Source organism: Phyllostomus discolor, chromosome 1, assembly GCF_004126475.2.
Source record: "Phyllostomus discolor isolate MPI-MPIP mPhyDis1 chromosome 1, mPhyDis1.pri.v3, whole genome shotgun sequence".
Taxonomy (NCBI): domain Eukaryota; kingdom Metazoa; phylum Chordata; class Mammalia; order Chiroptera; family Phyllostomidae; genus Phyllostomus; species Phyllostomus discolor.
In genome coordinates, this window is record NC_040903.2 from 179050842 (window position 1) to 179067994 (window position 17153).

The following is a 17153-nucleotide window of genomic DNA, read 5'->3' on the forward strand; positions in this document are numbered from 1 at the left end:
GAAGACCCAGATTAGAGAATACATCACACTTGCCTTTCCAAAATTTCACCAAGTAATTTTTTTTAAAATTGATTGATTTGAAGAGAGAGAGAAGAGGAGGTAAGGGAAGAGGAGGATGTTGAGAAGGAGGAGGAGGGTGAGGAAGAGGAGAAGGAGGGAGGGAAGGAAGGAGGGAGAAAGGCGGGGGGAGAGAAAGAAACATTGACTTGTTGTTTTGCTTATTTATGTGTTCATTGGTTGATTCCTGTGTGTGTCCTGACTGGAGATGGAACCTTGGTGTGTTGGGAAGATGCTCTAACCAACTGAACTACCTGGCTAGCGCTCACCAAATAATCTTAATGCAAAGTGACAGAGGGAGTCAGAAAACAGACCATGTCTGTCTTCAACGGCCATGTGTTAAACACAGACAGCATGTGATTATATTATAAGCTCTTGAGACAGACCTCTTCTGGAAACCTTTCCTAGTCCTGTTGCTGCTGCCATGGCAACTGCTGGGGCTTTTGGTTCTGTCTGGGCCTTTCCTCCAGCACTTGACTGCTGAAGCGTGACTTCTGTTTGGTGCTCTAGGAAAACACAATTCCATAGACTGTGTGGCAGTCTCTGACTATCATAAGTGGAATTGTGTCTTTTTTGCTTCTCAGAACAAAGTTGCTATTGTATTTGGGTTTTGAAGCCCTCTACCTCTAGGCGCTGCTCAGAGGATCTGGGTCACTCCCTGCAGGTTGGGTGCTTATATAACCTGGAGGCATTAATGGGGTTTGCTTCTTTTTAATTGTGTGGTTCCTACAAAGGAAAACTAACTACAGCCATGGTGCTGGGTAAGTAGGGGAGAAACAAAGGATTGAACGATGTGCAAGTACTTGCTGCTCTTGTATCATATGACAGTCTTGTTTTGGACAAGGTCTCAAGGGATGGTGTCATTATTATGTTTCGGGATAGAGGCAACTGCCAACACTGAAAAATACCCAACAATAATTTAGAAAATGTTGCTTTCCATTTCCAATATAATGCAATACACAATCTAACAAGTCAATTTAAAAATTCTTCTTATACTTTGTTTTAATGTAAGATATTTATAGGTCATTGTAGTATGTGACTGACAAATTTTGTTGCTCGACTACTGTTCCCTGATGTGTTTTTCATAAGGAGAAGTGATTTTGTGGGAAATTAGGAATAAATCCATACACTTAAAATAATTCCTTTCATAGGAGTACATAGAGGCTCCGGGTCTAGAGATGGTCAGTTCTTAATGGAGTAACAAGAAATTGGTTTTCTGCATAATAAAGGTTTAGGAATTTTTAATTTATGGCCTTTATCACTTTGCTGTGCTTCATATTTTCACACTGCTTATCAGAGTGTATTAATGAATATTCATTAAATCCTTATGAGCAAAATCCATTGAGTTAAGACTGATATTATCACTGTCTTACCTACTTTGCAAGAGGGGAGAAATAAAGATAGAGTTTATTCTTTCTTTCCTAGGGGAATGTGGCTAGAATAATAATCCACTTGCCTAAAACTGGCTGGCAAATGTGGGAGGGAGGTGAAAAAGAAGCCGGAAGGGAAGAATAAAGTATCTATGTTTTTAAATTTGACTTATGTTCCAACACCCTGGAGACTGGAAGGCAAGGCTCTTGGCTTCGTCTTGATTTCCGATCAGGTTGCTTCTGCTGGTGACTGTGTACATGAATTCATAATGTTTAACACATCTAACTCACGGTTCCTTCTGTTTTCTTCACACCACATCACAGATCTGCTTGTGTTCTCTCAGTCTCTCTGAGGCCTTCGCCTCAGATACCTTAACACCAGTGAGTTCTTTGATCAGAACGGTGGAGGGACAGCCCAGAAGCAGATATCCTGGCCTCAGGGAAACACTCAGCAGGGAGAATCCCAAAGCACCAGTGCCCAGCCACATCTCCTGCTACATGATGGACCTGCCATCATGTGACACCTGGAACGAAGGCCTATGCGGCGCAGTCGCCATCACGCACCATCAGTTTATCAAACCCTCTAAAGTCACCACCGTTCTCCCCAGCTGGCCTTCCTCTTTGGAGTCAACGTTTTGTTGCTGCTTTTGTTCAGTTACTGAAGAGCCTTCACTCTTCAGTGAGACTTTTGTTTACATTCTGTATTCACATAAAACATCTCTGTTTTGGCCCTGGCTGGCATAGCTCAGTGGATGGAGCTCGGGCTGGGAACCAAAGTGTCCCAGGTTCAATTCCCAGCCAGGGTACATGCCTGGGTTGCAGGCCATAACCCCCAGCAACCGCACATTGATGTTTCTCTCTCTCTCTATCTCTCTCCCTTCCCTCTCTAAAAATAAAAATAAAATAAAATCTTTAAAAAAAATCTCTGTTTTGAAATTAAAATTCAATTTAACATTTTTTACAACATCCACTTATGCAAACGAGATGTGTACAGATGCATACATATATGTAGCAAGAAGAAAATTTGCTATTTTGAGGCTTGACAGGGAAATTAGTGGGGTGTAGGTAAAAGACAAAGGAGAGAGGTCTCTTTAGGGAAAGTGAAGAGGAGGAAGTCAGAGGTGGCAAGTTTGTTTAGAAGCAATGATGTCTGATGTGTATAAAATCATTCACATATTCTTATACAAAAAATAAAAAACTGAAATGTCCCTTTCACCCCTGTTCCTAATTCATAGAGATCACCTCTCCCACTTTCCTTGGCCCAGTGACAACTGTTATTATTTTCTCAAGAAGCTTTCCAGAGGCTGTCTGCATATACAAATAAATATGAATATAAATACATCTACCTATTTCTTTGTTCATTCAACATGGTATAAAGTTCTCCTGGCACAAAACAAAGACATCTCTCCCCCAAAAGGTTACATTCCAGCTGGAAAAAATGGACAATAAGCAATAAATGTAATAAATTTGAAAACATTATTTTCCATTAGATTAGGAGAACAAAGGAAGAAAAATCATTAAGGAAGGAGAATCAATGAAGGAAGGTGGGTTGTAACTTAAACATGGTGGTCAGAGGGTACTGCATTGAGGTGGTGATAATTTAAGATATTTAAGCAATTACTTGAATTGGAAAATGTACATTAGAGGAAAAAGTTCAATTCCATTCATAATGAGAAAATTACTTTCCACCTGTGTTTCCTATATGGACAAGTGGCATTCTAAATTGTACTGGGCAGCAGGTACACACTGCCACACACATGGATACATATACTACCCCTCAGTCAACCCTCAGGAAAACCATCTTTCCATCTTGGCATCTCACCAACATCAATAAGAGGGACTTACACACATTATATTGCTAACATATAACTTTCTTCCTCTAGACAGAACCCAAAAGCTACTGTAGTTCAGCTGGTGGTGACCACATTTATGAAGCAAAACAAAGCAGAGCAGGAGCAGCTCTGTTTTTTTGGCTTCACAGACAGAGCGTAGGGAGAATAACATAAAATCCTCTCATTTATTGAGCACTTACTATCCACCAGGCACACTGCTCAGCATGTCATCTCATTGGACCCTTACCATGGCCTTATATCCTTGTGGATTGGTATTTCCATTCTATTTTTATAGATGACATGTATCGATTTTATGGGAAAAATTTAGAGTCATGTTATGGAAACTGGCCAAGGTCACAAGGATTCTAAGTGCCTGGTTTTGAAGTCTGAGGTTCTGGAGTGGGATAGTCTTACTGCAGTCCTTGCTTTGTAAAGCAAATATCAGGCAGAGGACTCAGCTGCCTTCTGTCCTTCAAGCTTGGAGCAGCTTTGTAGTGGCTTTGAGTAGTACAGGTAAATATGTATTCTACTTCCCGGCAGGTCATTCTGTGGTTACTTATTGATTGCATGCTACTTGGCATTCAGCTTGATGTTTTTCCCCTTCTATTATAAAATACCATATAAACCCATCCTAAGGAGGCCATCAAATGCCCTCATTGGCTGTCAGATCTCTAAACTTACCTGTAGATTGCTAAGGAAGTTTTGAAATAAATTGCAGCATTCCTACATGGAAATGACAGAGTCATTATTCTGTCACTATAAAATAGTACAATTGTTATTTAAAAGTTAACAGTTTTAACAACACATAATCTCACATAGCTTCCAAAACACTGTTTGTCAGTTTTAAATTCTTTGGCTTGTTGCTGACAGAGTTTATAGGAGAAATAACAAGTTTTTAGTCAAGCACATCTATTTTAGGGAAAAAGAAAAGATCCTACTTACAATAATGTTTACATTAAAATTGTATGTCAATGTTCCTATCTTTATCTGAATTCCAAGCATCCTCATTCAAGGCAAGAAACATAACATCTTTATGGGATGGAACCCATTCCTAGGCCAATGCCAGGTGCCTTATCTAAGCTGCTGAAGCTGGACTATAAATTCTATAGTTAAAACATCAATATTTAGTACTTCCAAAATGTGGTCACTTTTCTGTTCTTCTATGATTCTCTTGGAAAGCAAGATCTAAAATAAAGTTAAAGTTGACCCAAAAACTTCTTTCTGTTGTTGAAGATGTATTTTAGTTATGGAAAAGTCAGCCTTTGAAGTATTCCGTTTTGTAGAAATGAAAGCTCTAAGAAGGTGCTCAGTTAAGATCTGTTTATGTGTGCCTGATTTGTTACCCAAATGCTGCATATGTGGTTTCAAAAACATCATATTAACAGGCCTATTTATTTATTATTTATCTATGTGCCACATATTCACTTTTCATTTTAAGATGTCTCAGCTATAAATGATGCTGATATAGAAACGATATAGGTGGGGACAGAGACAGAAAATTAGCTTCTGATAGTCTAGTGTGTTTTTAAAATTATTTGGAAACAATATTGAGAAATATCCCCTAAGGAGTTCTTCTTTACAGGAGAAAAACACAAACCATAAATATAGATCTATGTGGCACTTTCTGGAAATTCCTATAAGCTGCATAATAGCTCTATCCTGTGGTACAGAAAACAAAACAATTTAAATCAGATATGTGGTTGTAAAGGCAGAATTTTTCTTTTCTGTTTTATTGTTTTCACAATTATTATTATGATCAGTAATACTGAGTTTAGAAAAACTGATTTCTATTGGCTTTAGGTGTACCTTTGATCAGAACCATTTTAAGTATATTTTATTGGTTATACTATTATAGTTGTCCCATTTTTCTCCCCTTTATTCCCCTTCACCCTGCACTACCCCTTCTACCACCATCCCCTCCTCTTTAGTTCATATCCATGGGTCATACATATAAGTTCCTGGGCTTCTCCATTTCCTATACTATTCTTAACTCCCCTATCATGTACCTACCATTTATGCTTCCTAATCCCTATACCTTCCCCTTGTCCTCCCCTCTGCCCCTCTCTGCTGATAACCCTCCACGTGATCTTCGTGTCTGTGATTCTGTTCCTGTTCTAGTTGTTTGCTAAGTTTGTTTTTGTTTTTTAGGTTTAGTCATTGATAGTTGTGAGTTTGTTGTCATTTACTGTTCATAGCAAAACCATTTTTTAATGAGTGAGTGAATGAATGAATGAATGAATGAGTGAGATGCCTATGTTTATGACTGAAATGGAGAAGGAGTTGGAGGATCTTAAATATTTCAGAGTTTCTATGTGAGTCAGCATTACAACATCCATGATAAAGAAAATCTTTGAGAGTTCATCTTTTCCCAAGTTGTTTCCTGTATGAATGGTTCTAAAGTTCTCCTAGACACAGAGGGATTCTCAAATGCCTGTGACGTAAAGCCTCTGCAATGTGTGAAAGTGTGGGAAGTGTTTTTCATTTTTTCTTTCCCAATCATCTTGCTTTTTGGCAGATGACACAATTGAGGTGCAATATGTAGGTGGACAATTTCTAAATTATAAAATATAGGAGGCTAGTGGGTGACTGTGGAGGCAATGACATTAACAAAATAGATGAAGCAATAATTCTTTCACAATTAATAAAGAGCCACGGGATGTGATACTAATGGAAAGAAGAAGGAAACCAAAAGCATACAGTCAGCACTCTCCAGGAAGAAGTGCTTAAAAGGCAAAGTTTTAGAACCAAAACTTTCATTTGTGAACCAAAACTTTTATTTTGTATGTTCTATCATTAACCTAATCCTCTATCTTTTGATTTTTATATACATACACTACACACACACACACCAAACTACACACAAAAGTATAATGTAAAAATATGATTTATCAAATCATGAAGTACTTCCCAAATATAAAATAAAAATTTGAGCCCTGGTTGGTGTGGATCAGTTGGTTGGAGTGTCCTTCTGTAAACCAAAAGGTGGTGGGTTTGATTCCCAAACAGGGCACATGCCCAGGTTGCAGGTCTTGTCTGTGATCAGGAGCATAGGAAATGGCAACCCACCCATGTTTCTCTCTCTCGATGTTTCCCTCCCTCTAGCTCTCCCTTCCTCCTCACTCTCTAAAAATCAATAAGCATGTCACTTGGCATGTCAATAAGCATAAAGAGCTCTTGGGTGAAGATAAAAAATTGGAAAACGTTCTGTGAAAGGTTCCATATGGTGACATTGGGTAGTTCAGTCCCAAGTCACCACACCAGGGAGCATGCCACTGTGAGTTTGGCAACAATGGGGTTTTGATCCTCAGCCTTGAAGACAGACCCTCAGTTTTGTTGTTATTCCAAGGGTGGATCCATCTCTCGAGGGATGACTTCCTGGAGACTGGTGTGTAAAATCAAAATGCTGGTTTCTTTTCTTTTTGTACTATGAAACACAAAACTGTCACATAGGTAGGTGTCCTCACATTGGCATGACCAGCTCACTTTTTCTCTGTGGAAGACCAACAACACAAGTCTAGTTGGCACCAGAACAGTCTATGAGCATGGACTCAGAACACAGCAAGTGAGACCAACTGATCAGCTAAAGGTATTAATCTGGGGGTGGCCGATGCAGATGCCTCCAGGGACCAGGCAAGTAGGAGAGCTGAGTGAAGGTGCCAGGAGGGTGCCACCAGCTGGGGAGCTCTTTATAGTTTTACCTGATCATTGTCATGTGAGAATGTGGGCTTTTTCAAGAAAATTAATAAATGGAGAACCTAACATAAAAATGTTTAAGAAAATGTTTCCAGTTAATTTGAATATTAAAATGAAAACCAATACAAGCCAGAAATATCAATCTGTGAGCCAGGTTAGATGTTCAGCACTCCAGTTTGCCACCTCTTTGTGAGTTTCCATAGCCCGAGGATACATCTGACTCAAGGAGGGGTGGTCTTGCTATGAGACTTGAGTAACTCAGAGCTATTGGTTAAGGATCCCTGTTCTCTGAATAATATTTACACATGCACAGCCAACACTTGCCTTAATGATACTCGTTTTCCTGTATTTCTATGATGGGCCAACATCACCCCCTCCCACACATCTCTGATGAACACATTCTTTAGGCATCATAGTATATTCATTCTCTCACAGCTCAGTCTTAACGACCTGACAGCTCCTTGGTGTCTAAGCAAATTCACATTCTCCGCTCTGGTCGCTATATATTCACTGCATGGTCTAATGCTCAAGTCGGTCTTTATTTCCCTTACGTATTTCCCTTACTTCAAGTTCCAGGGAGACAAATCACTGTATCTCCATGAACTGACAACACTGTCTTATCAGATGTATGTCATTTTTTCAAAATAATAATTTATTTTAGTTCTTCCCATTTGACCTGGGGTAAATTATTTTTCCTACCTTTTGATAAAAACAGTGATCTCCTAGGTGGCTTATTTAAGATAGAACCTGTCAAATGGGCCATCTCTATGATATCTGTATTACAGCTCTGAAAAGATAGAGAAATGTTCAGGATAAAATAAACTTCAGAAATGATTATTAATCTCTTTTTTGTCTATTCACAGCTGGCTCATTAGATGTTATTTTTAAAATCAGCAGCACAGTCATAGAAACATTTTCTTCTCAATTTGCCACACCATTAGGCATATGGTGATGATGCCAGCATGACAAAGTTGAGGCAGCAAGGCTTTAAAAAACAACCCACATTATGATGTTTTACTTGGGTGCTAACTGGAGATTGAGCAGCTGTTCAACAAGTGTAGGAGGCATTTCAGAGACAGATTTGAGGTCTAGACCTGACACTCTGCAGAAAGGAATGGAAGGCTCTGTCCTGTAAGGTTCGCCAATCTGGGTGTCAGCTCCTGCACTCCCTGTAGTTCAGCCTGTGCATCACGGTCTCCAGCCCTTGAGAGAAGTTAAAGCATGTTTTATTTTCCCAGTCTGATCTGAAAGAAGCCTTGGAATAATTGGTATTCATGAACATCTTATCTGGACGTCTGGCCCTAAAGTTCTGGTTTACTTAAACAATTGTCCCACACAGGCAGAAATTTCAGAGAGTTAACTGAAGATAAAGGAAGCTGCTTGAGCAATAGACATACAGAGCTTAGGGTCCATCTTTCTTTTGCGTATGGACTACTCATCTAAATCATGCTAATAAAAGAAATTTTTCACTATGGAAATTTTCAAACATGCACAAAAGTAGAGGGAATAATATAATGAACCACCATGTACTCTGCAACCAGTCTCACCAATTATCAATAATCAATAACTTCACACATTATCAGTTTATTTCATTTATACCCCTAGCTGCCATTTCTACCCTACATGGATTTTTTTTAATCTCAAACAATATCTAAAATTATTTAGATGTGTATCTTTAAGTAATAAGGACTCTTTTTCTAAAATACACAGTAACATTATCACATCTAAAACTAATCAATAATTCCTAAATATCATCAGAGACCTAGTCAATGTTCTAATTTTTATGATTACTTCACAAATATTTATAATTGGTTTATTCAAATCAGAATTCAAAGTCTACATATTATATGACATCTGTCCAGAAGGTATCCAGCCCTATAATACCAAAAATAGAGACATTTATTGAAGAAGATACAAGACACAAGAAATACTGTACATAGGACAATAATGTCTCCATCCCCTTCAAAGTAGGCACCTTGGAATCTCACACAGTTCTCTCAATTGCCACCAGCTTCCCTGTCGTATTTTCCTGATTCTCATGGACAAACTGAAATCTCTTCTCTTTCAAATACGATTTTAGTTTTGCCAGAAGTTGCAGGGTGCCAAATCTGGATTGTAGGGGGGCTGAGTCACCTGGGTGATTTGATGTTCTTCAGAGAACTCTGCATGAGACGTGATGCATGAGCAGGCACATTGTCGTGATGCCAATCACCAGTTGCCCATAGCTGTGGTCTTCTGAATCATCCAAATAGTTTCCACACAGGAATGTTTAAACTTAGTGCAAAATTTGATGCAGATTTGTTGCTCTACTCAGTCATTTTGAATGTGATGGCCACAGAGTACACATGCTCACTCAACAGCCTCTACAGCACCCACTGACTAGTACAGTGAAGTCATCATTGTTCACACATGTGCATTCCAGTCCACTTCCTTGGCTGTCAGGTTACACTGATGTCATGCAAACAATTCTCCTTTTATTAACAGTGGTTGGACTTTACCTGGACAGACTTTGGTATTAGTTATTATGTCTCCTAGGTTGTCATTCTTTTAAAACAATTTTTTAATTTAAAATATTTTATTTATTTCAAGAGAGAAGGGAAGGGAGGAAGAAAGAGAGGAAGAAAAACATCAATGTGTGGTTGTCTCTCATGTGTCCACTACTGGGGACCTGACTTGCAACCCAAGCATGTGCCCTGACTGGGAATTGAACCAGCAACACTTTTGTTTGTAGACCAACTCTTCCACTGAACCACACCAGCCAGGGTGTCTTTTAAAACAATTTTATCGGAATATACAATAATGATTTAGAAAATTACACAAAACATACAGCACGAATTTTTATAAATGTGAATGCCTTAGTAACTACTATCTAAATAAATAAATTTGGCAAAAAATAAACTTGGTCTTTCATAATATCGGCATTTTTGAAAAGACTAAGATATTGTGAATTATCCTGCCATCTGGATTTGCCTATTTCTCTATGATTAGGTTCAAGGTAAACATTTTTGGGAAGAATATTATATAGGTTATGTATCCTTTTTACCTTATCTTTTCAAGTGGCCCTTAACGTAGGGCTGATTGCTGCTTTGTAAATAGCTTTATCACCCAATTGTGATAAAATGTTCCTGGTCATTATATATTAGTCTTGCCTATTTAAAAAATGCATTTTAAGTTTTAAGCTAATCCTCCCTTTCTTTTCCTTACATTCTGTCTGATAAGTTCTTTCCACTGGCAAATAGGATGTGTGAGATTGGGAGGGAGGCAGGAAATATTCAATCCTGTGGGGCAGAAGGTGTTCCTTGAGTGTCTAAAGTGGGGGCATGGGTTTGGAGGAAGGAGAAGGAGAGGAACGACCTCCATCCTTTAGTCCTGATGAAGGTGAAGCAATGCAAGTTCATTAAAAACATTTTCTTCCAACCTTTCTCAGTAGTCCAGGTCCCATTTTCTACTGTGGTATCTGTCATGCTTTTGGTTCCTTTCTTGGAAATAATTGTCATGTTGATCTTCACTATGAAGCAGGCCCCAGTGCACCCTGCTGCTCTCCTGGCTACAGAACCTAGGTGACCTCTCCTGGGATGGATGTCTTTTTTTAGAAAAGCTCATGCTGTCACCAAACTGTAAGACTTGGCTTCAATGCCATGAAGACAGCTTTTAAAAGGGGAGATGAGGACACAGCAACACACATCATTGACAGCCTGAGACTGTTTGATAACAGAAATGGCTGTGAGCAGCATCTCACTCGAGTCACTGTCATCTGCTGCACTGGCTTCAGATGTTGCTTTGGAAATGGAATTGCTGGACATTGCTTTGTCTCACTTCATGATCTCTTCAAATTCAATTTCACTCTCGTAGAGGGTGGAGTGCCCAAGTCTTGGCTGCCACGTTGGTTAAAGGGTTCAAAGGCCTTCATGTAAATATCTGGTGGGGGTCCCACTGTAGCATTTGGTGGGAAAAGATAGCTGGACTGAGATGAAAAGCAGGTGAAATGGTCTGGGGGAGGTACAGCTAAACGAGGAAGTAATGGAAGAGTCATGAGATGCTGGTAGTGGATGCCAGAAAGTGGAGGGGCTCCAAAGCTTGTGGAGAGGTGTGGTGGGGATGGAACTGGGGTGGGGGGCAGACTCATCAGGTGAAGGGTTGAGGGAGAATGACTGACATAGGTACCAGGTTCTCAGAGGGTGTGGCTCATCCATAAGCAGAATCATTAGAACCTCAAGTGTGGTTCTGTGGAGCTGCTCCCACTCTTGTTGAGACTCAAACATACTCATGTTTCTAAGCCTGCGCCTCAAACTGTGACAGATTCTTCTAGGTGGCTGGCCCCATATCCACTGTTTCTTCTTCAAGAACTTTTCCTGGCAGGAATTTCAACAGTTTGTGGACAGAGTTTTCAGAGGCTATGGCCTCCTCAGCATACCTGGCCATTTGCTCCATTCTCTGCAAATTTCACTTACACCACATCACAGGCTCCTACCAAGTGAATAACTGGGATTGAGCTGCTGGTCTCCATACAAACTTGGTTACTTGTTGCACTGCCATTTGCTAAGACTTGCCTTTCCTAATTAATCATCATTCCTGTTTATTCTGTATGTGACTTATTTTTAATCTGTAAAACATTAAAGTGTTCTGTTTTCTCACTTTAAATCCAGATCTTGAAATGTTCTCTCTCCAGCAGATCCTAAGCCTTGAAACTTTATCTGAAAAGCTTCTGGAATCCCATTTCCTTCACGTAGCTCCTCTCGGAGGAACACAGTGTTGTACTAGTTCCAGCCTCTCCTGCCGCGGTCCGGCTGCAGCTAGGTCCAGGGGTTCCTGAAAGGTGGGTAAGGCGTTGGCGATGGGAGATAGACGACAACACGCCTCAGAGGACAGTGATGCTCTGTTCTGTTTATTGCAAGTACAAGCAGGTTTTTATACTTTCATTTTTAGCAGTGATTAACATTTGCAGTTAGGTGAAGCAGAAAAAAAATCAATACAAAGGTAACCAGGAAAAATACAAAAATTCCCATAGATTCAGTTATATTAAACAAAGATTATTTTGACCAGGAGAGCCATAAATCAGACAATTAGAAATAGCTGTACATACAGAGTTTGAATGTCTTATTATTTATTGAAGTTCTCAGACTTTGTCATCTGACTCCCTGGTAACTGTTTCTACATACTTAGTTTGTAATAGTTAACCAGCTTTTCTTATTTCTTTGCCTGTCTAATTCTACTTGATACATATTCCTATTCAAGATAAAGGCAGGGCTGTTACCCCAACAACTTTTAGACATTCAGGGGCTATTTTATTAGAGGGGATTTTCTTCTCTGGTTAAGAAATTATTTTATACAACTTCATTGGAATTATGCAAATCAATAAACCTGAGATACAAGTGTCTAACAATCCCACCACCTTTTAATCACCAAAACAAACATGTAAGGAGAGATAAAAAGGAAATCCAGCTACAGTAAACCTTTTTTGTTCCTTAGTTAATAAACATGAGGGAGGTCTGCTATGAGCTAACCTTTCCATGAAATTTAGACTATTATAAGGCACTTGGACTCCATCCTTATTGACCATTCTAACGCCATCCTCATTATATGCTCCTGTATAAGGCAATGGGGGATCTGGAACCCTCTGGAGACTATTAGCTCATCTTGGGGGATACCATAATTTGCCAATAATCCAATATTCTACCCAGGGGTATCCCTGGGCTGTGGGTAGGGGTCTATATAATTTTTTTCTTGTTTTCTTGAAAGACTCTTTGTATCTATGGGTATGGAACAGGTGTGGGAAAGTCCACCAATAATTCAGCCTGTTGTAACTGATTCATGAATTCTTTTATGGGAACAATCGGGGATAATTTCTTACTCAGGTTTATAAACACCTTGTTTAAAACAATTTGGGCATGATTCAATAGTCTAGGGAGAACTAGTTGTCCCTTCAGAACTTCCCTCAAAGTTAATCGCTGACTCACTTCCAGACTTTTTCTCCTCATGGCCTGTTCTTACGGGAATCAGGGTACAAAGTAAGACCATAATCAATATTAGCAAGGAAATTATTAAGAGCAATCCCCAGGAAAATTACTGCCCCCTTTGTATGCCACGCTCTCTTCCAGGAATATGGATTCCTTGAATTCCCTCTTTCCACATTCAGACCTTGTCAAAAAACATGGTTGGAAGAAGGTGTGGCACTCTCCAAACTCAGAATTCCTCATAGCCCTCCTTCCCTGATCTCCACTGAGAGACACTCAGCCTCTGGCAGACACTGAGATTCAGGAGGGTTGTTTAAATTTCCCAACATCAAAAATAATGTCTTTGTAATCCAGTTCCTAGCACAAGGTCATGCTCAGAAGAACACATATAAAATAGTCTTTATATGAAGATTTAGCCAGATATAAATTTAGGAAACACACATAAAAAATTTTAAATGTGGTATTTTCATAGCTAACAAGTGAATGATATCTTGTCTTGTGTTAATATTAGAAGGCTCAGTGAGCAGGTTCACATAACTATTATATACTTCTTAATACTTAATAGAAGCCAAAACTAATTTAAGAGCACACAGACAATAATCAGTTATGTGTTACAAAGAGGAGAGTCAGAGGACCAACCATATTCCTGTAAAATGTTGAGTGTTCTCTGTGGTATAAAGACAGAAATATAGTAATATCCTAGGATCCATTAACAGTGGTATTCCTTTGTGTCTGTATAGCCCTAAAGGTATAAGAAAAATTATGTCACTGGATAGGAGCTAGGTTCACTAAACACATGTTTAAGGAATATTGAACAAGAGTGCAATGATAAGTATAATCTAACTCAGCTCCCTGATTTTATACTCATGGACGCTGAGGTAAAGAAACTTGTGTAGGACACCCAGCTAGTTAGTAGGATAGTGAGTCTGCTGATGACTAGGTCTCTACCATTCTAACATGCTGTGTGCATGTGAGGAGTAAGCCTGTCGATTCTTCTCAAGCTGTGGCCTTATCAGGAAGCCAAGAAGGACTTCTAGGGGTCTATGTCAAAGGAAAAAGATCCCAAAATGCAGACTGAAGTTTTATGAGCAAGGATATTCATTATAGGCTGTTTTTATTTTATTTTATTATTACTTTTTATTATTGTTCAAGTACAGTTGTCTCCATTTCCCACCACCATTCCCCCCCACCCTACCCACCTCCACCTCCCACCCTCAATCATATTCCTGTTTGGTTTTGTCCATGTGTCCTTTGTACATGTTCCTTGACAACCTTTCCTCTGTTTTCTCCCATTATCTCTCTCCCCAGCTCTGGTTACTGTTAGTTTGTTCTTTATTTCAATGTCTCTGATTATATTTTGCTTGCTTTGTTTTGTTGATTAGGTTCCACTCATCAGTGAGATCATCTGGTATTTGTCCTTTGTCACATGGCTTATTTCACTTAGGATAATGCTCTCCAGTTCCATCTGTTTTTAATAGCCAGGAAATTAGAAATTATCAGAATTTCAAGAATAAGGAAATAGTTAAGTAAATAATAGAATAATGGAATGATAGGATAATGCACAATGGAATATTATGCAGCCATTAAAAGTACTCTATAAAAAATTAATACCATGGGGAAAAGCAGGATACTAAATTTATGTATTATTATCTCACCTGTGTATATACATAAGAAAAATACAGACAAAAGCAAACTAAAATGGTAACTGTGGTTATCATAGTATTTTTGGGTGCTGGAACTAGGTGGTGGTTTTTATTTTGTTAAAAATAATTCTATACTTTTCATAATGATTTACCAATAGGAAAAACTTTTAAGCAGAAACAAGATGATCTAAAATGTATTAGTTAACCAAAAACTATAAATTTTACATAAAAGATAGTTTTCAATATCTCTGCATCAGTCTTTGAATAACACAGGGTGCATATTAGGAAAAACTAGATATTTTAAATCATTGCAGTGTGCTGGTGTGGGTATTTCTGTCATGCAAAATACAAAGAAAGGAACATCAGAAAGTACCAGGGGTAGGGGTGGGTTGTGCAGAGGGGCTTAATATATGGTGACAGAAGATGGTTTGACTTTAGGCAGTGGGCATACAGTGCAATACACATAGCTGGTATACTAGAACTCTACACTTGAAATCTGTATGATCTTGTTAACTAATGTCACCCCAATAAATTTAATTGAAAATAAATTTAAATAAGAGAAAATATCAACTGGTATTATAGCTAATTTGTGACCCTGACAGGAAATCTTTCAGTTTTTTTGTTTACTATAGGTCCAGCATGATTTTTTCATCATTTAAAATTTATTCATAAACCACAGGTTGCCTTGATTTTGCTTTGTGACGTAGTACAAAAATAATGGTCCTTATGAGTTTGGATCCTCAAAGAAACAGATGCCAAGATGAAGTGAGATGTGCAGGAGAGGGTAAGAGATATAAAACATAAAGGGGAAGAGGGCAGGAACAGACAATAAGAGGCTTTGGAGGGAAACAAAGATCTGACCTCTTGGAAGCAGAGAGGGAAGGAAGGTTGGCAGTTCCAAGAGAGGTTTAGCCAAGGCAGTGGGGAGTCCTCCAGCCAAGTTACCCAACGAAGGAATATCATGTTGCACAGGAATAGGATCACATTTGTACCTGCATCATGCTCAGTCATTGACAGAGAGAAACCTTTGGGAACTGTGACCTCGATGTAAATGGGGTGGTACATTCAGAGGGGCAGCTACCAGGCCCTTAGTCAGTTATGCTCATCACAGTGCATATCTGAGCAGCACAATTCAGGGCTGCTACAGTCATTAAGATGCACATTATAAGAAGATGGGTAGATGAATTGTTCCTTAAGTCTTTGAAACACAGAATGAGTGACCTTGACATTTTCCTGAAGTTCATCACAAGAAGCAGATGTGCCAAGAAGAAATGTCTAAAGCAACTAGGAGTGAAGCACATCTGATTTTGTGGGCCGATAGGTCCAATTAGAAAGTGAACCTATCACTTTCTAATTGCCCCACAGATATTGAAATAGTTGCTGTGTGCATATTTAACTCCTCTGGATGAACTCTGGGTGGGGACAGGCAGCTCATCTATGCTGCCGTACTTCGGTTTTATTTTTGCTAATTCTCTATTTCAGGTAAATATAGTGAAGATAATAATATATTGTAAATGAGACACCAATTCAGAATTTTCCGTTTTTCCTGGCTCAACAGAGACTATAATTACTGGAAAGCAGAAATGTAAAGCTGTCATACTGAAGTGTTTCTTCTCTTTCTCTGAGGCATTTAATCAATTCAGCCAAAGCAATCAACAAAACCAGTTGTGTTTTGTTCTACATTCCAAATTGCCTAATGACTGACTGGGTTTCTTTAGATTTAATTGACTAGATGTTGAACTGCTGTGATAACACAAACTGGCATGCCCAAACAGCTCTATAAGTGGCAAGACAGCAGAGGATTTACTATAGCTAATATTAATGAGTAAAACTCCTTTCAACTATTTTATACTTGAAACAAAAAATGCTATTGAGTTGCAGAATGGTCAAAAATAGCCAGCAAGCATGGATAACATAGTAAGTGCTTATTAAGTTTAAAAATTACCTTACAGTAACTGAGGGGTGACTATTTTAAATCTTTGTCTCTGGGATCTTCTTCATCAGTGTGCCTTGGGGTTTCCAGGGTAGAACAAACCCTCATGGTATTACTTCAATGACTATATATTTTATTTTAGTTTTATGTTATTGTGGTAAGAACATTAAAATAATATCTACCCTCTTAATAAAATTTTAAGTGTACAACACATTATTCCTGACAACAGGTGCTATGTTGTTCAGCAGATCTCTAAAGCTTATCTTCCTTAACTGAAACTTCATGGCTGTTCATTAGCATTTCCCCATTTCTCCTTCTCCCCAGTCTCTGGCAACCACTATTCTACTCTTTGATTCCATGAATTGGACTATTTTAGATACTTAATGAAAGTAGAGGCTTGCAGTATTTGTTGTCTGTGACTGGCTTATGTCACTTAGCATAATGTCCTCTGGTTTCTCCATATTGTCACCTATTGCAGAATTTTCTTCTTTTTTAAGGTTGCATAACATTCCATTGTGTGTATATGTCACATATTTTTTTATCCTTTCATCTGCTGATGGACAGTTAGGTTGTTTCCGTATCTCCACTCTTGCAAACAGTGCTGCAGTGAACATGGAAGTGCTAATATCTCTTCAATATCCTGATTTCAATTCTTTTGGATAAATTCCCAG

General features: G+C 38.7%; 1 pseudogene; it reads right to left on the reverse strand.

Moving 5' to 3' along the window:
* Nucleotides 1-461: 461 nt before the first annotated feature.
* Nucleotides 462-11459, reverse strand: LOC114492180 (annotated as a pseudogene).
* Nucleotides 11460-17153: the final 5694 nt, after the last annotated feature.